At 49.6% G+C, this 25,418-nt stretch overlaps 1 pseudogene; it reads left to right on the top strand.

The window, feature by feature from the left end:
• Positions 1-515: 515 nt before the first annotated feature.
• LOC146180804 (uncharacterized) lies at positions 516-23,878 on the top strand (annotated as a pseudogene).
• The last annotated feature ends 1,540 nt before the right edge of the window (positions 23,879-25,418 follow it).

Genomic DNA, 25,418 nt, shown 5'->3' with positions numbered 1-25,418 from the left:
ACTGTGCTCCAAACTGCTTTCCCTGCTCCAAAACACAGTATTACTCCAAAACTGCTCCAACTGGGCTGTGACAATGTTTTACTATCAAATTTAGCTGAGCAAGGGAACTATGGCAGCGCACCGGTGGCTTAGGTATAATGCATTTTGCACTGGGTTCAATACAACTAAAACTTTCAAAAGCTAGGGAAGCCTGGAACATACATAAGTGAATTGGAGGAAATTACTTACGTTGCAGCGGTGGCATAGAGATGGCACATCTGCCTCTCGTGCAAGAGGACTATGGTTCAAATCCCAGTGCTGCACAATTCTCACCGGATTAAAAAAATATCCGTCTGCTGATGGCATTACGTCACCAAGTTTGGGGCGCAACCTGTTGCCAGTGAACACCTCTGGAAACGCACTCCCTCACCAGAACAGGATTTGGCCACTCTGGTGTAGTAATTGGCTACAACCTTTTATGAATACTCTAACAAACCCCCAGCCCTCAGTTCCCAGTGGCTGCGGAGCAACTGACCATGGACGTGGTCGTCACACCTGTGTTGCAGCGGAAGGTGCTAAGAATTTCTGGCTCCGCTGGACAGACCGCCATTGGAAACTGACTATGGCAACGGTTAATGCTAGAACCCTAGCTAGTGAGTTTAGTTTAGCAGTCCTCTTTGAGGAATTAGCAGGCATAAAATGAAATATCATAGGGCTTAGTGAGGATAGGAGGCCAAATCAGGCACTGAAGGACAGGCATGTATTGTGTTATAGAGGTTTACTGGAGAGGCGAAAACTAGGAGTAGGGCTTCTGGTCAATAAGCATATAGCTGGTAACAGATAAATTCTATAGCATTACTGTGCAAGTGACAGGCATCGTAATAAAGCCTAATAAGTGGTGTAAAGTGAAGGTTGTACAGGCCTAAGCACCTATGCAAGTAGTCATGATGACCAGTCAGTCGAAACCTTCTGCAAAAATATAGAATCGGCAATGGGGAAAGCAAAAAAGCAGTATACTCTACTGATGGGCGACTTCAATGCCAAGGTAGGCAAATAGCAGGCTGGAGACCAGGCAGGGTGAATATAGTATTGGCTCTAGGAATAGCAGACTGAAGCTGTTAGCTGAGCTGGGCAGGCAGCTGCATCATAGCCAGATTGAAGAGCAGCGGGGAAAGTATGGCACCTGGGGGAGTTCCCCGCATGCCGAGCAGGTAAGGACCTTCATTATCTTGGATGCGAATGTAGGATTGACGATCCATAAGAAATTGCTTTATGTGTTGGAATGTGTTGAGGCCACAGTCAGTCTGGCTTAGATGAATACATCCACAAACACAGACGGTCAGACACTACATTGGCCAAACTCCGTAAGTTGGGGGACTACGTGGGCTGCATGGTCCGCCGGGTTTCAAACAAACGCAGGGGGTTACGAAGTAAGGATGCCTTGCGGCTGGCAAACGCCTTCATGACCAGTCGGATTCTCTATTCGACACCTTATCTCCACATACGGAGACAAGAGGTGGATGCCCTTGAGGTCATCCTTCGCAAAATTATTAAGCGCGCCCTGAACCTCCCCATCACTACTTCAAACAGCCGTCTTATGGCCCTTGGGGTGGTGAACACTTTCCGGGAGGCGCATCTTACAAACCCGTACACGCATTTATTGCAAACGGAGTCGGGTCGCCACCTTCTTGCTCGACTCCATATCGAACACACCACTTTCGTGGAAGACAGGTTTCGTAGTTGCATCTTCAGTCTTTTTCGAACCTGAAGATCTATTTCTGCTGCCACGTATCACAGCTGCCTCTGGCTTTCCCCTATGCTGGCCAGGATCTTTCTTCCTACTCTCGTGGAACACAGTCTCCAAAGTTGCGCCTCCCTCATCGCTGTAGCGATTTCACGCCACATATTATGTACCCCCGTTTTCATCAACTTCTGATTGACCTACTTTGGCCTTTGGTACTTTCAAATCCCCACTTCATGGATCACTGCCTTGTCGTGGCGAAGGGGCTTGCGAAACTCGAATTCGTGAGCTCTGCTGTGTAGGGCCGCCCAAGATATACAGGTCACGGCAGAGAGTTCTGACAAAATGTGATTCACTGGAGAAGGTAATGGCAACCCACTCCAGTATTTTTTGCCAAGAAAACCCTATGGCCAGTCACAATAGCATTTATGATAGGGCGCCGGAAGATGAGCCCCCCGGTTGGAAGATGTCCCACATGTTACTGGAGATGAACAAAGGGCGATTCCTAGTAGCTCCAGGGCGAATGAAGCGGCTGGGCTAAAGCCAAAAGGACGCTCAGTTGTGGATGTGTCGGGAAGCGACCGGAAAGTCCGATGTTGCAAGGAGATATATCACATAGCAACATGGAATATAAGATCTATGACGCAAGGTAAACTGGATGTCGTCAAGCGAAAAATGGACAGATTGAACATTGATATCTTGGGTATCAGCGAGCTCAAGTGGACCGGAATGGGAGAATTTAATTCCAGCGATCATTATGTCTTTTATTGTGGGCATGAATCCAGGAGAAGGAATGGGGTCGCTCTCATAGTAAACAGAAGAATGGGCAAAGCAGTGCTAGGATACAACCCCAAAAATGACCGAATGATTTCACTTTGGATCCAACGTCACCCTTTCAACATAACAGTTATCCACGTCTATGCACCAACCACTACTGCTGAAGAAGCTGACGTTGAGAGATTTTATGCTGACCTGTAATGTCTTTTAGACCGCACTCCATCATCAGACGTCGTTTTTCTAAGTTCGGTCTTGGTGAGCCAAATGAAGCTGGGCAGAGGCTAGTAGAGTTTTGTCAAAAAAAAACAACCTTACCATAGCGAATACTCATTTTCCACAGCACAAGAGGTGCCTGTACACATGGACTTCACCGGACGGTCTGTACAGGAATCAGATTGATTATATTCTTTGCTGGCAGATCTGAGAAGCGCTATACAAGCAGTAAAAACAAGGCCTGGGGCTGATTGTGGCACCAATCATCAGCTTCTTGTTGCCAAATTTAAGCTTCGATTGAGGAAAACGCAGAAAACTAGAAGGCCTTTCAGGTATGATCTGGATTCAATTCCATCAGAATATGCTGTGGAAGGGAGGAATCGATTTCAAGAATTAGATCTAGAAGACAGAGAGCCTGAAGAGATGTGGACTGATGTTCGTGATATAATGCAAGAAGTTGCTACTAAGGTAGTTCCAAAGCAATAGAAATGCAAGAAAGCAAACTGGTTATCTGAAGAGGCTTTGCAAATAGCTGAGGAAAGGAGGATGGCAAAAGTTATGGCGGGAATAGGAAGATGCAAGGTTCTCAATGCGGATTTTCAGAAAATAGCAAGGAGAGATAAGAATGCCTTCCTGAACATACAGTGCCAAGCAGTTGAGGACATTGACAACAGCCAATTGAGGAACACAAGAACTTTGTATAAGACAATCAAAGATATCAAAAGAAGCTTCTGTGTTAAGCTGGGAGTGATAAAGGACAAACGAGGCAGGGACCTCACTGAAGCTTCAGAGATAAAGAAGAGGTACAGGTATACACAGAACTGTACAAGAAGGACCCGGATGTGCAAACCCAACATAAGACGGTTGTGATTACTGATCTTGAGCCGGGCATCCTGAAGAGTGAAGTTGAATGGGCCTTAGCCAGCCTTGCTAAGAGCAAAGCTAGCGGAATTGATGGCATTCCAGCTGAGTTGCTTCAAAACCTCAACCATGACGCTGTTAACGTTCTGTATACATTATGTCAGCAAATTTGGACAACCTTGTAGTGGCCACAGGATTGGAGGAGGTCAGTTTACGTCCCCATTCCAAAGAAAGGCAGTGCTAAAGATTCTTCCAACTACCGCATGATCGCGCTTATTTCGCATGCTAGCAAGGTGATGTTGAAAATCCTCCAAGGTAGGCTGCGACAGTATGTGGATCGGGAGCTTCCCGACGTGCAAGCTGGGTTTCGCAAGGCCAGAGGAACTAGAGACCAGATTGCCAACCTTCGCTGGATCATGCAAAAAGCAAGAGAGTTCCAGAAACCCATCTACCTCTGCTTTATTGATTATGCGAAATCGTTTGACTGCATAGATCACAGCAGATTGTGGCAAGCTCTCCAAGAGATGGGAGTTCCAATTCACCTCATCATTTTCCTCAGGAACCTGTATGAAGGGCAAGAGGCCACAGTCAGAACCGGGCATGGTCTTACTGATTGGTTTCTGATTGAGAAAGGAGTGAGGCAAGGCTGCATACTGTCGCCCTGCCAATTTAACCTATATGCTGAGTGCATCATGAGGAAGGCCGGTCTGGACGAGTCTTCAGCTGGAGTGAAGATTGCTGGAAAACGTATCAACAACCTTAGATATGTGGACAATACCACTTTAATGGCAGAAAGTGAAGTGGAACTCAAGAGACTTCTGATGCGCGTACAAGAAGAGAGTGAGAAGTTTGGGCTTAAACTGAACATTGCAAAGACAGAGATCATGGCGTCTTGCTCTATCAAGTCCTGGAGCATCAAGGTACAAGAAGTGGAAGCTGTGACACATTTTCTCTTCTTGGACTCCAAGATAACCCCGGAAGGAGACTGCAGCCATGAAATTAGGAGATGCCTGCTTCTGGGAAAGAGAGCCATGGCTAGCCTTGACCGCCTAGTAAAGAGCAGAGAGATTAGACTGCCAACCAAGATCCGTATAACTCGTGCTATGGTCTTTCCAGTTGTGATGTATGGATGCGAGAGTTGGACTGTGAAGAAGGCTGACTGTCAAAGAATTGATGCGTTTGAATTGTGGTGCTGGCGGAGACTCTTGAGAGTTCCTTGGACTGCCAGAAGATCAAATCAGTCGATATTGTCGACCATAAACCCTGACAGCTCATTGCAGTGTCAAATTCTAAAGGTAATTTCAGCTACTTTGGTCATCTGATGAGAAGAGAGGAGTCGCTGGGGAAAGATTTGATGTTGTGAAAGGTTGGGGGTCACCGGAGAAGGGGTAGGCAGCGAACGCGATAGTTAGATGGCATCCTCGAGGCGCTGCAGATGAAGTTATGTGATGTTAGGAAGATAGTGAGAGACTGGAAAGCATGGCGTGTATGATCCATAAGGTCACGAAAAGTCGGTCACGACTGAACTGAACTTTTAAATTGCGTGCCAATCCCTTCTTATGCCCTTTTTTGGCTCTACATGAGATTGCGTGATGTCACATCCTTGACGTCACCTTTGATACATTCAAATGTGGTGCCAAGCTGTTAGCTAATAAGACCATTTTTGTCTTTTACATTGTTGCTACTTGTATAATTACATAATTAACTCATTGACCTAATTATTTTTTGGACGCAACATTACGTCACCCTCTATCGATTGACACCACTCATTAACCTCTACCACTTAGTTACAACTGCTGCATATGCGATTTTGCCTGTTTTGCCTCTAATTAATTACCTAAATAACTTATTGGCCAAATTGTTTTTCCGGGTACTTTACGTCACTTTCTACCGATTGACACCACTCATTAACCTCTACCACTTCTCAATTACTCACAACTGTCAAAATTTACGGAGTCCTCCACTATGGTGTCTCTCATAGCCGGAGTCACTTTGAGACATTAAAGCCCACAAACCAAACAACTGCTGCGGACAACTTTTACACTTTTTGCCTGTAACGACTACCTAATTAACCTATTGGCCTAATTATTTTTCAGCAACAACATTACGTCACCCTCTATAGACCTTATGCAAAATTGCTGCCATCTATCGGACCTTCGGCGAACCGTCGACTCGGATGCCATCTTCAAGGGTTCAGTCGGTAGAGTCTGCTGCGGTCTGCTGTGCTGCTGTCATTGTGCTAGCTGTGTCTGCTTTTGTGCTGTGCTTTTAGCGTTGTTTGCTAGCATGCAAAGAAGAAAAAGTGTCAGAAGAATGGACGATGGATTTGTCTATACTCCCGAAATTTCCCCTCGACTTCGTAGAGCAGTACTGCGCTATCAAAACATCCTCTGAACGCCAAGAGAAGCGCAGTTACAAACTTGTGGCAGAGTCCTATGTATTCCTGCTGACGCTCAAGACAAAGAAATGCAACGGGTGAGTAAACTTCTGCACTGTATCAGATATCTCTAGTCGCTACTTTACAGTCAGATGTTAAAAAAGAAGCGCTTTTTGCGTGACGATCGTCAACTATCATGAACGCGTAAAAAGGACAGCTTTGTTAATTCATAACGCGAAACCTTTCAAGGAAGGATGAAAACTATTGGAAAGGAATTTCTGGCAGTTCTTTTTTTTTTTCTGTAAACTTGCGAAACAGTGATTGAGCTGTTCTCAAGGCACAAGCAACCGTTTTCGCAATCCTCAGTTCTGCGTTCTCGTTAGCAGCGAAGTCGTAGGTGAAGAAAGAATGCGTAGCCATGTATCTGTCATTTACCGCTCTCTTTAACAGGAATTTAGCGTACGTCCCAAACTTTTAAGGAATTTTAGCCATTTCGACTGGTGGTGTCAATGCCGTCGTGGCACGCGCAGCAAAAATTGCGGGGTTTATCCCATAACATTTTTTTGATGCGGCGAGCGCTGTTTGGAAGCCATTCGATACATTATGGTACCACAATGCCTTAGATGTAATAGGGAAATTGGTACTTTGTTGAACTACATAATTTCATGCCAGGCAGGCGCGCATCCTTTTTCTGATGCTTGTCATCTGTACACTATGAGTCTAAAGATAACATAAATGACATGCACTAACCAGCTAATGTGTGATAAGCGGTGCTTACTAATTAGTGAAACCTTCAATTTTTTTTTTCAGTGTAAGTAGACCTGCAGTCACTGTGCAATATGTGTGCTACAGAAGCAGGAAGAAGACTGCAGAGCCATATACTGTGTAAATGGTGCTTACCCGGGGCTGTGTTGTTGAAAAAGCAAATTGTAGTTACCCTGCTGGAAACTGTAGCCATCTGATAACTGTGCTGAAGCAGCTCATGCTGCTCCAACAACTTAGCTACAAGGAGTCTCCCGTGGAACTCGCGCCCACAGAACTGCCTCAACAATGGAGGAGGCCAAGGAAAGCTGTGGCGCCTGAAGACGTAATGAAAGTAAATTGGCGTCAGGTTACTGAAGGGCAGCCAGCTGACCAAAAGCGAGCCAAGTTTGATTTTGGATACGAGATTCCCTCCATGGAAGAACAGGTCAAGGTGACAGAGGAGCTGGCAGAAGGCTTAAAAGACACACACAGCTGCTTTGCAGCCATTCTGGCACAGGCCACATCTTATGACCATGTCGCAACACAAGCTGGGCCATCTTTTATTGGCTCAGCAGAGTCTATTCATTTGCCCCTTTTGCCGAGTGCATTTGATTGCTTAATACCGTGGAGTGAGGTCGCCACATCACACACACCAATCTGCAGAAAAGCAGAGCCATACAGGTTTTATGGTGGTGTCCACCAGCAGAACTGGCAAACAACCCAACTATCCAGGTAACACATTTTTAATTTTAAAAGTATGCTTGTTGCATGTCATGCAGTGTTTCCAGCAATAAAACACTGTAGTTTAGCAATTCACCACTGAGTAATATTTTTTGTAATTGTATGCTTTACCTCCAGGGGCTGCAGATTTGTAGTGCAGATGCTACAGCACTTGAACTGAACACAAGGCAAGTGCTGAGTGCCACATGGCAAAAAGGAATGAACAGGCTGACAGCATCAAAATTTGGGGCTGTTTTTGCAAGAAAGGCTGCCTGGATGGAACATGGTGTCGCAAATATGAGACCAAAGATGTTCTCGAATCCTATAGTGAGGTAAGTCAGTTTTAATATTGATTACATGTCTACTTAAGCCCCTCTTGTGATGGTTCAGTGACAAGGGCGCTCGACTGCTAATCCCAAGGATCTGAGCTCAATCCCAGACATGCCGGCTGCTTTTCAATGAAAGCAAAAAGCACTCGTTTACTGTGTGATACGAGTGCATGTAGAGAATCCCAGGTGGCTGAAATCTTTGGACCCCTCTACCGCTCTCCCTCTCATAGCCCAAACCCTTTTGGTGTAGTACTGTATGAACCATGTATACTTAGCGTTTTTAAGATTTTTTTTTTGTGCTGTGAAGACTTCTTTTTTGTCATTCCGTAGCTGTTGTAATATATGTATGTTGGCAGACATTGCCCTGAACAGACCTTTTAATTGTGCAAGTCTTAACATTAGCACCCAAGCATAAGCAGAGATTATGCTGCTTATAAATTAACTTGTCTGAATTTCAGGCTGTTTCAAAACAATTTTTTTTAATTAGCTTTTGTAACACTTCAAGAGTAAATAAGGACACAATAATGAAATGATTTTGAAAAAACTTCCACTATGCAAGGTTTACAGTTCCCTCCATTCTTGAATATTTGCAGGCATGGAACGACAAATGAGCCGCAAGCTGTGCAGCGCTACATCCAGTGCATGGAACATATCGGCCACAATGTCATTATCAACACATGCGGTCTCATGGTGCGTCCAGCATCTCCATGGCTCGGCGCAACACCTGACCGTGTCGTGTATAGGGGAGAAAACCTGGGCCAGGGGGCGCTGCGCCGCTCTGTGCGTCAGCGCCCTCCATGGAGGCCTGTCAAAACCTCCGCGCAGTGCGGCCGCGTCGTCTGCTCCCGGCCGCATCGAAAAGCATGCTGTCGTCTGCTCCGCGCTGCCTTCCAGCATGTGTTTGCGCGCGCGCGCTCGGTTGTTTCTTGCTTCCTCCGGCCGCGTTCTGGCCGCCGTCGCGCTCCAACAAAGGAGGCAAAAAGAAAAAGAACTGGAATGAAAAAGGGATGACGCGCTTTTTCGCAAAACTCGTGTTGAAACGGTGGTTGTCGGCTTTTTTTTTTTTAGGTATCTCGTACCGCTCGTATCTCGCCCCTCAGTTTGTAACTGGCGGTGCCGCAACAGTATCGCGGAACCAAGTCGGCCTCAAGAAACAGATATACGTCATTAATGCCATCACTCGGCGCTTATAAAGGGAAAACACATACGTCAATCGTTCTATCCTCATAGGCGATCCTGCTTCGGGAGCTTAAGACTGCGCATTCGCTAGAGGAGATAACTGAACTAGGCATTGCACAGCGTAGCTGTGGAGTTAAGTATACAAAGGTTTCCGTGGAGAGATGTCCCCGCCTGCATGGAAAGTCGTCAGGCATTTCCTCGCTCTTCGTCTCGCGGAGAGAGGAAACTGCCGCAAAAATGGCATGCCTCGGCTTCGCGTCAGTGACGCAGGTCGTTAAGAAACCCCTCATCATTAAAGGTAGATAGGTCATTGATTTTGGATGGCAGCGCCACAGCACCGAACTCCCCCTGACCGCTGTCAGCAGGAACCAAAGGGTAAGGCGCCATGCTTTGTGCCTTTATAGGGAACGCATCCTAAACGTGCCGAAAACAGGCACCACGGCGCCGGCAGCATCGCCTAAAATGTCTGTCCCCAAAGAATTGAATAGGCCCCTTTCAAGTGAGCAGTCACAAATGGAAAGGAAGCTCCCCAACTAGCGCCCGGAGCACTCGTCGTTGTGTACACGCGTATCAATCGACGATGATGATGATGATTTGAGGCTGCACCCTTTGTAACGGGTGGGCACTAAACTGCGTTCCAGCCAAAAAAGAAAGAAAAAAGGAAAGAGAGAAAAAAAGAAGGAAGAGTTAATGCGGAGACGGGATTTTGTGACTGACGTAGCACTGTTAATGTTGCCACTGTTGTCGCCGCGTTCACCGCACTCCATGCCGCACTCCGCTGCTAGAGCACTGTACCGCTGCTGTAAATCCAAGTGCTAGGGGTAGCGTGGTGCCCTCTATCGGCTGGGGCGACAACTTTGTGCATTTGAGGACTACGTTTCACTATAACTACGTGCTCCGTCGATTCTTCTTCGATCCCGCAGGCTCTGCACAGCGCCGCTTGAACTTCCGGGGTGGTGTCGAAGTGGCGGCGGTACACCAGTGTGCGAAGCGCTCCCGCTCGTGCTTCAAACAGGAGTGCGCTACTGGTGCTGTTGTACAGCATTTCAGCGGAGATCGCTCTTTTGTGTGCGCTGTATAGCGCCAGAGTAGTCTTTTTGGGCAGCAGCACTCCACTGCGCGTTCTCCGCCTGCTGTATAAGGGTGCGTATGATGGTCTCGGGCAAGGCAGTTTGGTCCTGGGTGTCCGTCTACGAGCCGTATTTCCGTCGTAGAGTCTGCACACTAGCACACCATTTTGTCCGAATGCCAGCAATGTGTATATACCGGAACAGCCTCCTCGCCCATCTGTTATTGTCCATGGCGCGGAGTCTGGTCTCGTACCCAATTTTGCTTTGGGCTTCGTGGGCCTCGAGCGTTGACCAGCCCATGTCCCCCTGGATGGCCTCCACAGCAACGCGACCGTGGCAACCGAGCGCCAGTCGTCCCACCTCGCGTTGTCCGCGTTCCAGCCATTCCCTCGTTTGGGTAGATATGCATAAAGTGGCGTTTGCGAAGGTCAGCCCCGGCCCATGTACAGCCTTCCACAAATCGCGCACCATCATATATCGATCACAAACCCCACTGTACCCACTCGCATCAGCACAAGTGCCACTCGTGATACCACGCCGGACCTCACATGGGCCTCACCAAATTTAATTGTTAAATCTCATATGGTGCTACACGACAGCCTTGGGAGTGACCACTTCCCAGTGTCCACTACTATCGCTTACGATTCCAAGATTTTCAGTCCTCGCACACACCTTCTCACCGACTGGGATAAATTGCGCCCATACTTGGCAGCTGACTCTATCGAAGTCCCTACTGTCACCGACTGGACAGACCGCCTGGTGGCGGCCATCCGGGTGAACAGCAAACGCATTAAAAATACTCCTACTGCACCGCAGGTTGATCCGCACCTGGCTCATCTATGGGAGGCCCGACAGGGACTTCTCAAACGCTGGCGTCACCAGCGACACAATCGTAAATTGAGACTCCGCATAGCCGCTCTCACTCGTGAGGCAGAAGAATACGCCAACGCCTTAGCCCGTGCAAACTGGGCAACCTTTTGTAACGACCTCAAGGGTACATTAAGCACTAAACGCACGTGGGCCCTCCTACGCGCTTTTTTAGATCCAACAACCACTAAAGCACAGACACAAGTAAACACACAACGTCTGATACAGCTAGAACTCCAAAAAGGCACCGACGTAATTGGTCAACTACGGGACACCTATATACCCATATCCCTTCAGTCAGCAGATCCACTAAATCCACCTCCGCCTAACTCCGAACTTGATGCTGACATCACCTTAAGTGAAGTTCGCCGAGCATTCTCAAGATTCGCCGCTCCACGGCGCCAGGGCCGGACGGCATAACATACAAGGCATTACTCAATCTGGACGAAGTCTCTCCAGGAACTCACGGAACTCTTTAATAACCGCTGGGACGCTCCCATCAACCTGGACAAACCGGGCAAATCCCTCACTCTTCAAAACCTGCGCCCTATATCGTTAACGAGTTGTGTCGGCAAGCTCTTCGAGCATGTCATTCTCAATCGTCTGCAACCGTTCCTAGAAGCAACAGGCTTTCTCTCCCATGTTCAATTTGGATTCCGCCCAAACCTCTCGGCACAAGACGTTCTTCTCGCCCTTAAAGAGTCTCTCTTGCACGCTAAGCGCCGTACAGCCTCTACGCGCGCCATACTGGCCCTGGATATTCACAAGGCATTCGACACGATAAGCCATGACCATATCCTGACGACATTAGCCACCACGGGCTGCGGCACGCGCATATGGCAGTATGTTCGGGCCTTTCTTCAGGGACGCACGGCACAACTTTACCTTGGGGATATTGCCTCCCAGCCTTTCCCCCTGCCTAACCGCGGAACACCTCAAGGGGCGGTCCTATCACCGCTACTTAACGTGGCCCTAGCGCCATTAGCAAAGGCCCTTGCTGCTATCCCAGAACTCCACACAGCCTTATATGCAGATGATATAACCCTCTGGACAACAGGCGGATCCCTTGGAACAGCCCAAGATATCTTGCAGTCTGCCATAGACATCACCACCACCTATCTAGAAAACACAGGCCTCCGATGCTCCCCAACTAAATCGGAACTAATGCAGCTTAAACCCATACCCGGAGATCCCCCCATTGAACTTCACGTGTACAAAAACCCAGTGCCCATAGTGTCTCAGATGAAGATTCTCGGCCTTCTCATAAACAACGCACTTGATGCAACCACCACCCTTCAACTCTTGCAAAGACAGACCAAGCAGGTTGCTGGACTAATCAGGCGTGTGGCTGCGCGCAACCATGGGCTGTCGGAACGCGAAACCCTCAATATGACCAATGCATTAATCATTAGCCGAATCACATACCTCCTCCCATATCATATACTCACTCAGCGCCAAACAGAGCAGGCGGACATCCTAATACGCATGGCCGTAACCTCCGCCTTACGTCTTCCACGGACGGTTAGCACAGAACGTCTGCTGGCCACTGGTACTCACAATACCGTGAACGAATTAATAGAAGCTTAACGCACCAACCAATTAGTCCGCCTGAGTCGCACGGAAACAGGACAATGCCTACTGCGACAACTCCGTCTCAATCCACCCATCGCCACCCCAGCAAGTGCTACACCTTTCATGATCTCTCCGGGCACGCAGGATCACATATACCAGAAGCCCCTACCACGCAACATGGGCGCTTGCCTTTATCAGGGAAGGCGGAAGGGAATTCTAAAGTAGGATTTTTCACTGCAGTCGCTGCCTACGAAGATGGCAGAGTGGGGGCCGCCGCCACTATCCGAACTAAATCGCCTGCAGAAGCGGAAGGAGCCGCCATCGCACTCGCGCTTGCCCATTCAGCCATTGATAAAGACATTACCGAAATTTGTACAGATTCTCAGGCGGCATACCGCTACTACCTAAACGGCGTGGCGACACTGGCCGCGCATCATATTCTTACCACCGCCACCTCTCTCGATCGAACAGTTAATCTAACGTGGATCCCAGGGCATGCCTCGATCCCCGGTAATGAGCGCGTTCATGCGCTGGCTCGAGAACTCTCTACCCGAGCCCCGGATGATCAGGCACCCAACTCCGTGCAGGAGGCCGCATCGGTCCTTTCTACATACCACCAAATCACATTCTACAAACACAAGCGCATGACACTGCCACCACCCCACAGCACCTTGTCACGCTTATCCAGTGCTACATGGCGACAATTGCAGATGGATTGTTTCATTTCCCCCTACCGTCTCTCATGCCTTCACCCTGGCTTGCCCCCTCACTGCGACACCTGTGGCGAGCCAAAATCCTCACTTTTCCACTACCTGTGGGAATGTCCTTCCCCCCAGGCAGTGCCCCCCATCCCACCTTTTCTTCCTGGGAGGCTGCTTTGCGGACAGCTCAACCCGCCGGTCAGAAATGGCTGGTAGATCGGGCTCTATGTGGAGCAAAAGCCCGTGGGCTCCTGGACTAGTAGGGGACTACCCTGGAAGACTTCTTTTTTATTATTATTAAATAAAGTTGTTTCCATCCATCCATCCATACTGATTGCACCCCCAAAGGCATTGTCGTCTGAGGATATGGCACGCACGAGTTGAGGTCATTTTCAAATGTTTTTCCTGCGCCGCGTATAGGGCACCTTGTGTGTTGAGGAGCACTCCAAGGTAACGGTACTCCACGGCGCGCGGTATGGGGTCTCCACAGGGCAGCAGCACCGCAGGGGTGTCTTCGGGCGAGCCCGAAAAACGCAGCACGGCTGACTTGAGAGGATTGAAATTCAGCCCCAGTGTAGATAGGTGGTCAACACATATGGTCACCAGGGTCTGCAGTTGCGCCTCGTTCTCGGCTAGTAGCACACGGTCGTCCGCATACGCTAGCCCTGGCAGCGTCCATATCTCCGGGAGACCTGCCCATGAGGAGAGCCGAAAGCCTGTGCCCGACGCGATAAGCAGCCGTTCCATCTCGGAAGTGTACAGCATGTACAGGAGTGGGGACAGGGGACATCCTTGCTTCAGGCCTCTTCGGACGACGACTAGCTCTGAGCTGCTGTCGTTGAGGCTGGCCACCACGGTATTACCGGTGTATAGGCGGCTCAGCAAATCAGTCCACTCCCGTGGCATGTCGATCGTCCTCATGCGGCGTAGCAGGGGCTCATGTGGGACGCTATCATACGCCTTTGCGACGTCCAAGAAGCAGCCGACGAGACCCCGCAGTTGTTGACGTGCGATCTCGATGCATTGGGTCAAGATGAAGATGTTGTCCTCTAGCCGTCGGCCCTGTCGGAAACCAGCCTGCAGTTCCGTGAGGTGGCCGTGTGCTTCGGCCCAGGAGACCATCCATTTCTTGATAATGTGTGCAAAAACCCAGTACAGCACGCTAGTCACTGTGATTGGCCTGTAGTCCCGGAGAAGGCCTCGGTCACCTCCTCTCTTAGGGACAAGGCACACGAGCCCCTTAGACCAATCACTGGGCACAGGGTCACCCGATATGATGCCTGTGTATATTGCGGCCAGTTCTCGTGCCTGCGTGTCTAGACATTTGACCAAGCCTGCTGGAATGCCGTCAAGGCCTCGTGTGGTTTGCGCCCCGATGTGTGCAATGGCCTGCTCTAATGCTCGCGGCGTCACCTGCCATGAAATATCTGTTTCGGAACTGTTCAGTTCAGGGCGGCTTTCTTCGTCATTTCCACACGGTTCGCAGTGTGGTTGGTCATACACTCCGCATATGTCGCGTCAGATGGCGGGGGAGGTTAGTGATCGGTAATCCCGTCGCTTCATCCTTCAGGTCTTGCTTGGGTGGTTTGCGATAACCGTCGGCCTCCGTCGCGACCGGCAGTCACAATCTCCTGCAATTGCCGATGGTTGCAGAGGGCTATCTTCCTTTGTACCACCTCTTGCATGTGGTGCTTGCACCGGAGGTACTCTTCCCATGCTGGGCGACAGTCTTCAGCAGGAGATAGCTTGATAGCTCTACGGTGTACACGGTTTGCTTCTCTCCTTGCTTCTAGGGCTTGCCCCACTTCCTGATCCCACCAAGGCTTCCGCTGTGTGTTGCCCCTTGCGCTGGAGCGCACCTCGTGTTGGCGCATGATGCGTCTGAGCTCATCGACGTATGCGTCATAGGTCGTTGCCTGCATCCGCACGTTACTCCGCTCGAACTGCATCGCTACAGCTTCGTAGGATCTAGTAGGTAGGTGCCGACGGGCTTGCTCGTGTCTCTTGGCATTTCGTTGACGCCATGAGGAAGACGAGAAAGACAACAAGAGGCGGTTGTGGTCGCTCCCCAAGCTGAAGCGTCCATCCTCATCTATATGCACCTTTGTGATATGGGCCACTAATTTTGAGGACACCAGTGCATAGTCTATAGTGGAACGGCTGCTGCGAGCGCACCATGTGAATTCACCCACGCAGTCGGCCCGAAGGTTGACGATTTCGAGTGAGAGCTCGTGGGCACATCGCATCAGCAACTTCCCGTTCCGGTCCTGGAATCCGTAAGTAGGCTGAATGTGTCCATTGAAGGCCCCCATCAATAGCACCTCATGTTGTGGAGCCCGTCGCTTTACATCTTCGATTATGCACTGCACTGATTATGCACAACTCTGTCATTTCCATCGTGTTTTCCCCGTGCAACTGTGAGATATACGACGCCCACAAGCACCGGCACGCCGAAGATGTTGCCAGACACCCACAAGTGTTCATCACAAGAGTCCATCATTGGTACCCATGAGACGTTGCTGCGCCAGAGTACACCCACCCCTCCCCCCTTGCGACAGTCCCCTTTGCGGTTGCAACCAGCCCATTGCCATCCGGGGTGAATTGGAGGCTCTTCTGAGTTACGTAGGGTCTCTGCAACAGCGTAGAGGGTGACATTTTCGTCGTTCAGCGCCGCATATAGTTCCGCCCATTTAGATGCCTTCCTCGCTCCATGGAGGTTGAGAAATCCTACGTTGACGATAGATGATGATGATGATGATGATGATGATAGTGTTAGCTAGTCCTTTTGTAACGGGTGGACACCAGATTGGTGTCCCAGCTAATGATTAAAAAAAATAGTGGCGGAAAAGCCAGTGCCACCTGTCGTCCAAAATGGAAAGCTTCGCCGGCACTTTAGGTTGGAAAGGGATTCTCGAACTGGCATGCGCAAGGCAGCGTTCGGCGCTTCACGTGCGTTTAAAGCGTTGTTTTAGTGTTGCTCTTTTGCTGAAAACGTGCATATGCTGAAGAAAGAGGATGACATAGAAGGAGAACGATGTAGAGCGCCGACTTTTCGGGTTGTAGCCAGAATAATGGCCATGTATGAGCAATACGTGCAGTTTCCGTCCTCAACTGTTCGCCTGCAGGCGCATCCCGGCCGATGCTTAAAGGAGGAAGGCCATGTCAGGAACTTGAATCTTCATACCACTAATAAGTTTTGATGAGAGTGAGCAGCATCCATGAAGACCGCAGTGTTTATGCGACAATGCCATGGTTCGCTGTTGATTCGGGCCACATCGTTTGAACTCACAGCGATTGCGTTGCGGTGTGGGATATTTTGGTTAGAAACGTGTATCATTCTTGTGCAGAATGCTGGTACACAAAATGAACGTGTATTGCATGAGCGCTAATCCGCAGACGGGTGTTACAGTGACATGGGATGCAAAATTTTGTAACACGCGCAAATGTTTGTCTGGGTTTTCTGATGTAGGGCAAGAGTTCCTGCTGACTTCGTCCCTGCAGCTTCTGATGTAGTCCAGGCTTTACTGATTGTTAAACGACTCATATTATCTCAACCACGCTCGCGCTCATACGCGAGAGCTTCGCTTACTGACAGACCGCTTCCTGCGTAGACTGCACTCTGCCGTGCTCCCGCTGTTCAGGTATAGCGCACCTTGCTATTGTATTGTTGGATTTACGGTGGATGTTCATACAAGTATATAAAATTCTTTTCCCACCGAATCTATCGATGGAAGAACTCTTATAAAACCGATATTTGTTGATTTGGTAGCAAGCGCCAAATACAGCAAAAACGCCCAGCTACTTCGGAAAGGGCCGGATGGGCCCAACCGACCTCACCAACGGCTTCGTCTTTCGCGCCTTGTATGACGTCGTGGTCCTCGTTATATATACTGTAAAAGAAGGCTAGGTCGAGACGGAGGTCGTGACGGCAAGGACAGCGAAGCCTTGTCTAGCGTTTTAATCCGATCACGAACCCAGGCGCGCGCCGGGGGATGATGATGATGGTATGTACAAATGAAAGAAGATCATGGCATGTACAAATGAAAGAAGGTCCACAGAAGGCTCACACAATCTGCCCGGGGGGTCGGAAGCGGCCAGCCTGGCCGCTCCTAATTAACCGATTTACCGCGGCGCACAAACGGTTTCAAGCTAGAAACATGAACAATTTCAGTTCCACGGTGGCGTCGATCGGCTGGGGGATCAACAGGCGTGACTTTGTAGTTAACTGGAGAAGTTTGGCCGATGATCTCGTAGGGACCAAGGTAGCGGTGTGAATTTGCCACTAAGGCCAGGGGTGCGCAGTGGCGTATAAAGCAGTACTTCGTCACCGGAACGATGAGAGACCACGCGATGCGTAGAATCGTAGCGACTCTTGCGGTCTTCCTGGCACGCTGCTGTGTTGAGGCGGGCAAGATGACGGCATCTGGCCACACGAGATAAGAACTGGGTAGGTACTGATGTGGTGTAGTCGGGCGTAGAGAAAAAGGAAGCTTTGAGAATTGTAGTGGGAGGACGGCCATAAACGAGGAAAAATTGAGAATAACCGGTAGTCCGCTGTACTGCTGTGTTATAGGCGAAAGTGACGAATGGTAGAATAGTGTCCCAATTTCGATGATCCGGTGTGATGTAAATGGAGATCATATCCGATAAGGTGCGGTGAAATCGCTCAGTCAGCCCTTTAGTCTGGGGATGGTAGCTTGATGTTGTCTTATGAAGGGTGGATGACGCGTGAAGAACTTCGGCAACGACTGCCGATAAGAAGGCCGTCCCGCGGTCACTTAGGAGCACCCGAGGAGCGCCATGACGCAATACAATTCATCGCAAAAAGAAATTTGCTACTTCTTGAGCGGAACCGGTCGGTACAGGTGCTGTCTCAGCGTAGCGTGTAAGGTGGTCGACAGCTGTTATAATCCAATGGTTACCCCCATCGGAGAGAGGTAGGGGACCATATAAGTCGATGCCGACTACGTCGAATGGCGTTGCGGGACAGGGAACAGGTTGTAGAAGGCCAGCGGGCGAAGACGTCGGCCGTTTGCGACGTTGGCACAGAGGGCAGGATGCGACGTATTTGGCAACGCAGGAAGATAGGCCAGGCCAAAAGAATCGTTTTTTCACGCGGTCGTAGGTTTGTCAACACCAAGGTGACCTGCAGTAGCGTCATCGTGGAGAGCCGCCAGCATACATGGGCGAAGCACACGCGGCACGACTGGGATCCAGCGAGTTCCATCAGGGCAATACACGAAGCGGAGTAAGATGCCATCTTCGAGGTTAAAATTGCGAAGTTGTTGGCGAAGCCCAGCATTGGGTGGGTCCGAAGCGCCAATAAGGCGGTCGATGATGGGTCGGCAGTAGGCATCGGCTAATTGCTGTGAGCGGAGAGCGTGTTTGTTTTCAGAGTCATCAAATGAAACTGTTGTGATATACGTCGGGGAAAGAGATGGTCGCTGTGGTCATAGGTGGAAATGCATTGGGAAGAAAAACAGCAAGCCGATTCCGAAAGTGGACAGTGAGAAAGAGCGTCGGCGTCTTGGTGTTGGCGACCCGATTTATAAGTGACGTCTAAATTGTATTCTTGCAGGCGTAGAATCCAACGGCCAAGTCGGCGTGTCAAATTTTTGAGCGAAGACAACCAGCAAAGAGCATGGTGATCGGTCACAAATGTGAAATGCCGACCATATAGGTAAAGGCGAAATTTTTGGACAGCCCAGACGACGGCAAGGCACTCCTGCTCGGTAATGGTGTAGTTTTTCTCAGCTGGAGTCATAGTCCGACTGGCGAAGGCAATCACTTTCTCACGCGAAGTTGCATCGCGCTGCAGGAGTACAGCTCCAAGACCGAGACCACTGGCATCAGTGTGCAGGATGGTTGCAGCGCTGTCACTGAAGTGGCCAAGAACAGGGTCTGATGTGAAGGCGTGCTTCAGGTTATTAAAAGCGGCTTCGCACTGTTCAGTCCACACGAAAGGGCTGCGTGCTTTAAGTAGTTCATGAAGTGGAGCAGCAATACTTGCAAAATGCCTTATAAAACGCCGGAAATAAGACGCCAGGCCGAGAAAACTGCGCAATTCTGTAATCCGTTGTGGACGAGCAAAGTTCAAGACCGCGACGATTTTTTCAGGGTCTGGACGAATGCCGTCATGGCTGACGATGTCCCAACATTTTAATTTCCTTCTGTGCAAAGTGGCACTTGGTGTTGAGCTAAAGGCCCGCTGAAGCGAGACACGTGAGGACCTCATTCAGGCGCGTGAGATTATCGTTAAAAGTTGACGAAAAGATGACAATGTCATCCAAGTAACATAAACAGGTTCTCCATTTTAGGCCACGAAGCACAGTATCGATCACTCTTTCAAATGTCCTGGTACGTTACAAAGTCCGAAAGGCATAACATTAAATTCGTAAAGGCCATCGGGAGTTGAGAAAGCGGTTTTTTCTTTATCTTCCTCGCGCATAGGTATTTGCCAATAACCTGAGCGGAGGTCCAAAGTCGAGAAATATTCGGCGCCTTGGAAAGAGTCAAGGGCGTCATCAATTCTTGGCATTGGGTATACATCTTTGCGGGTGATTTTGTTGAGTGCCCGGTAATCAACACAAAAGCGTACCGAGCCGTCCTTTTTTTTAACTAACACTACTGGGGAGGACCATGGGCTTGTCGACGGACGAATAATATTGCGATGGAGCATGTCATTTACAGTTTCTCCAATTACTTTTCGTTCAGAGAGGGAAACCCGATAAGGCCGTCGGCGAACGATAGAGTTACCTTCAGTAATGATGCGATGGTGCACAACACTAGTCCGTCCCAGTGGTGGGGAAGTGGCATCAAAAATGGCTTGGTGGTGTCGAAGCAATGTCAGCAGTTCTTGGCGTTGGTTCGGCGTGAGGTTAGGATTAATAGTCTTTGTGAGAACAGAAAGAGAGACTTCTGGCGAAACGCGGCGCTGAGGCAGAGGGGCGGTGAGCACCATCAAGGACAAAGGTTGAACATCCACCATGCAAGGGAGAGAAGTTCCTTTTGGGAGCACGAGGGATTCACGTGAAGTGTTAGTGGCCGCTACTGTCGCTGAGCCGTTGCAGAACCTCACAAGACTAGACGGGAAGGCGATACCGCGTGCAAGATGACGTAAAGATTGTGCGATGAGTACGTCCCCGTCAGTGATGTGGTCAGAAACAGTGGTAAGCAGTTTTTCGCACTGAGGAGGCAAAACAGTATCAGCGGCGGCAACGAGGGGATGATGTCGTTCAGAAACTTCAGATGAAAAATCGCTGTCTGTCATATGGATAACACGGCTGCCACAAGAAATTAACGCCGAAGCGGTTGACAAAAAATCCCATCCTAAAATTATTAGATGCGCACATGGTGAGAGCACAGCAAACTGCACATGATGGCGAACGCCGTCAATAACAATTCGTACGGTGCACTTTGCTAAAGGGCGCAAAGGGACGTCATTGGCTCCACGGAGTTCCGGCCCATCATATGGTGTCGTCACAACGGTAGCACAAATCAGCGTGAATGACAGAAATTGCAGCTCCTGTATCAATCAATGCTTCGACCGATAATCCTTCAGCGAAAACAGAAATCACATTATACGGGCGATCTGGAGGACTTTTGGTAAGTTCGCAGAGTGCAGTTTGACCTCCGGAAACTGCAACGCTTAGTTTTCCGGATGGCGGACAGGGATAGTTGTTGCGGGTCGGAGAGGGGAAACTGAGCGGCGGTATGGGGATAGGGACCGACGTCGGGATGCATGGGTTCCACGAGGCTCAGACGAGGATTCTGGAGGTGGGGATGATCTTCGAGCTGGGCTTGGAATAAACCGGCGTTGATAATATGACGTTGAAGGGATGTCACTTTCAAAGGTATCGTAACCACGGCGCTCGTTCTGGAGGCGGCGACGACAGACGCAGGATATATGTCCTCTAATGCCACAGTAATAGCAAATTGGTCGGGAGGGGCGCCAAGGTGCGTAATAGGGTGGTGCAGGTTGAGCCGTCGCGATTGAATTGACGTGATTGTAGGTTGGTGCCGGTCGAGGCGGGGGAACTAAAGCAGGGGGGGGGGGATGCTGCGACGCGCGCGTAAGTCGGTACTGAGCGGGGTGCCGGAGGGCCAGATGTCATAGGTTCGGTGATTGTTGCGAGCTCTTTGATTATGCTGCGGAGACCGGCGTCATTAGATGTTGCGGAAGAGTGATCGCACAGACAGGCTTGAGGGCCCGGAGCTCCTCGCGGATGATGGCTCGAATAAGTGCCCGCAGGTCGAGATCAGCATAGGTCGGGCCAGTAGCGTTGGCGGGCTGCAATCGGGAGGACTGCAGCTGGTCGATGCGTTGGCAAGTCATAATAATGGAATCAATAGTTGAAGGATTCTGAGCAACTAGGATGTTATACGCCGTAGAATTGATTCCTTTCAAGACTTGGTGTACTCGTTCAGGTTCCGCCACGGTGGGACTAATATGCCGGCAGAGTGCAAGTATGGCCTCTATGTAAGACGCATATGACTCATCAGGACCTTGAAGGCGTGAAGCGAGCTTGGTCTTCGCGATCTCAGTCCGAACTGCCGGGTCGGCGAAGTACTGTCGGAACTGCTGTTTGAAGGTGGTCCAGTTAGTTGTGTGGGGCTCGCGGTTGATGAACCAAGTCCTGGCGACCTCAATAAGGTAGAAAGAGATGTTGAGAAATTCAGAGCATCGTCCCACCGGTTGTAGGCACTGCAGCGCTCATAGGTGTCAAGCCAGTCATCGACGTCTTCATCGCGACGACCAGCGAACAGCGGCGGGTCGCGCTGTCGTGTGGGCACAGTCGGAGGGGGTGGTGCAGCCGAGGTAGAGGGTCCGGCCTGTTCGTGGGTACTGTCGGTAGACATAGCGATGGTGTCAGTTGCCAAACGGCGACCGGAACGTAGCTTCAGCGAGAGGCGGGGCCCAAGGCAGCAAGGGGATCAAATTTCACCTCCACCACTTGTAAAAGAAGGCTAGGTCGAGACGGCGAGGTCGTGACGGCAAGGACAGCGAAGCCTTGTCTAGCGTTTTAATCCGATCATGAACCCAGGCGCGCGCCGCAGTCGGCGCCGCGGGACGATGATGATGATGGTATGTACAAATGAAAGAAGATCATGGCATGTACAAATGAAAGAAGGTCCACAGAAGGCTCACAATACGTACAAGTGTCGCTGTTGCATGGCGCATGCTTAACTTAGATAGAAGGCGTTCCAGTCAAATGGTTGTCTTTAGGCTGCATGCAATAGTGAACAATGCTGCGTTTCTTTACTCCTTATTGAAGGCTCAGCGAAACCTATCAGCATGTAGCACGGTTGCTGTTGAGTGTTTCTGTGAGGGCAGTAGGATGCTTCTTGCAAGGCCTACTCTGCAAGTCGATAGTTCTTGGTGAAGGTATAGAACTCACTCCAGCAATTTATATGTCATAGGGAAGCTCTACACTACCTTGTCTGAAGGCAGAGATGGCCCCTTTTTCGTAAATGGTGCGGCTTTAGAAGGAAACAAAGCATAAGAATAGATTATGACACCGACAAAAAAAAAAACGAAAAAAAAAAACGGGGGAGAACAAAAGCGCCTCCGCAAAGCAGCAGCGTTAGAGGACACCGAGCACACTACTTCGTTAGCAGACGACGCGCGCTCGGGGACCAGTCATGAAATATCCAGACGGCCTTTTTTCACGTGTCCGACTTTTTTTTAAATGCATAAGGTATCCCGAGCCACGGGCACACACAAGAAACACACAAGAGACAAGAAACTCAAATCATCCACCGCTCAACAGCGCAAGAATGCAGGGCCAGGCAGCGCTGGCGTGTCATCTTTTCCGACCAAATCGCCTACAGAGGGCGCTAGTTGCTCCTTTGTCGCGCATGCGCAGGAGCTTTTCCGCAAATGGTCCATTCTCAACGAGAAGGCTGGACCCTATTCTCTGAACAACGTGGAAGAGACATCAAGAGGTGCCGCCTCAAGTCCTTCAAAATACTTGTCGCTTGCCTCTGCCTTCGAGTAGCGAATTCGCTTTCATGTTTTTTTTAATGTCTGAGCCTGCCAACAAGCGCTCTTTGAAAACAATATCCGCGGCGATCAATTAATCATAATGTCTCACTTTCGAAAGCACCGATAAAAAACGTGCCTCCACCCAGCCTCTAGTCAGCCGGGGCACAGAAAAAAGCAAAAATAAGAAACCCCACTGGCCAAGAGCGCCTGCTTTGCGCGCGCAGACGCACGACCATCCCTCCTCGTCTTCATTCTCCTTCTCCCGCTCCGCTTGCACGTGTGTCTGCCTGTGGCACGCGCTCCCGAGCGAGCGGGCTGCGCAGACTCCGCAGACAGCCGTGCGGAGCGCGGGCGCGGATGCGCGTAGGTTTTGTAGTTCCTCTCGGCTCCGCTAGAAACCGAGCGCTGGCGTCGCGGAGCAATCTCCAGCTTTGGTTCCCAATAACCCCAAGGAAATCCCTCCTTTTGGGCTCATCGAAGTGAAGTGTCCGTGGAGTAAGAGGGCCTCGTCACTTCAAGAAGCAGTTGCATGTGAAGCCTTTTGTGTTGAAATTATAGATGATGTTCCACACCTAAAAGAATCAAGTGAATATTTTGTGCAAGTTATGGGGCAAATGTACTGTTCAGGACTACAGTGGACGCATTTTGTAGTTTTTGCAGAGGCGTGGATAATAGGCTGGAAATGAAATTCAAGCTGGACAGCTTCTACTTTCAGCAGGCTTTGCCATACTTAGATGCGCTGCAAACTACCCAGCAAGACTAGCTCTCTTTCTCAGTGCAGTGTGCAGAAACTTTCCAGAGGCATACAAGCTCTATGTCGGACAAGACAGACAAGCAAACACTTAAGGATGAAAGAAGGTGAGATTCCAGCCTTCATCCATGTATTTTTCAATGCTTTTTTCTCCATTGTGTTACAGAAAGTCACGAATCACCGCCTAGCCTGGATTGGACATGGTTAAATATTTGTGTTGCTCCAGGCTGATGCAGTGAATTTTTTAGCTGTGGTACAAGGAGTTCACTGATAGGAACACTGGTTAGCTGTACATCAGCCAAATGAAGTCTGCTGCAAGGCAGAATCTTCCATACTTGTGCCAGCTGCAGCCAACTTAATTATGCAGACTGCTCAATCTCATCCACCACTCGATTCTCGTCCGCTCTCTGCTACAATTTCCTTCTCACAGAATGGATTCTCTTACCACATGAGAGTGCAAGACACCTCATTTTCCTTTTCACAGCTCCTAGTGTTGTCACCAATTTCAGCGTAACCATCATGAGCCTCCAAATTCTAGCCCCACGTGTGCGCTGGTTAAGGTTCAGTTTTATACCTTCCTTATGAAGCACACTCGAAGACTGCTATTTGGGATCTGAATGCACAACATCAACCTTTTTTCCTTTTTGTCCAAATGTGTGAGGAATACCTTCACTAAGCAGAAATATCTGCATCTGTGTTAAAGAGCGCCCACGAAACCATCATGAACAACCTACAACTCGCCCAACTTCCCCTTCTGTTGCTCCCTGAAACGCCTCGTCTCGCGCAGATCAACCGCTCGAGTTAGCGGGCCGCATTGCTGCGCTTGGCAACGACGGCGCGGAGGAGTGCTCATCCTTGTGCATAACAGAATACGGAGTGCGCCGTTACACTACGACGATGTCTCTTCAGAATGTGTTTGGTGTAGAATATTGCTTTCTGGCGGTAGGAGCCGTGTGGTGGGATCGTTTTACAAGCCACCGTCGTCAACAAGCATAGAGCCATTTCGTAGCCTTTCAAAATCACTGTCAGCATTGTCATCGGAAACCATTCTACTGGGAGTTGACTTTAACATGCCTGAAATTGTATGGTGTGGCCGCTGTCCTGTGGCAACAAGCGGCTTTGGCCTCCAGTCTGCCTTCTGTGAGCTGGTACGGAACAATTAACTCTGTCAGTTTGTTAATTTCCCATCACGTTATGGCTCAGCTGGAGGGAGTGCATTAGACTTGCTGTTTAGTAACAATGAAGATTTGGTGGAATCAGTTATGGCAGCGCCAGGAATAAGTGATCATGAGGTCGTATGTGCAACAATAGTATGCAAACAGTTAGAAATCATCAAGAATTGCCCTAGACAGATTTTTATATATAAACAGGGTAATTATGAGGCCATAAATGAGGAGTTGGAATTATTCCTGCCTGTGTTTCTGGAACGTAGCAGTCAGCGCAATGTAGAAATATTATGGGACATATTCAGAGACAAACTGCTCTCTTTGGTCGCCAAATATATCCCCACTAGAGTCGTATCATCTAGACGTGTAGAATGGACAAACCGTGG

This window comes from Amblyomma maculatum, chromosome 8 (genome assembly GCF_055883805.1).
Source record: "Amblyomma maculatum isolate TAMU_Amacu chromosome 8, ASM5588380v1, whole genome shotgun sequence".
NCBI lineage: Eukaryota > Metazoa > Arthropoda > Arachnida > Ixodida > Ixodidae > Amblyomma > Amblyomma maculatum.
This window is presented reverse-complemented; position numbering and strand designations above follow the sequence as displayed.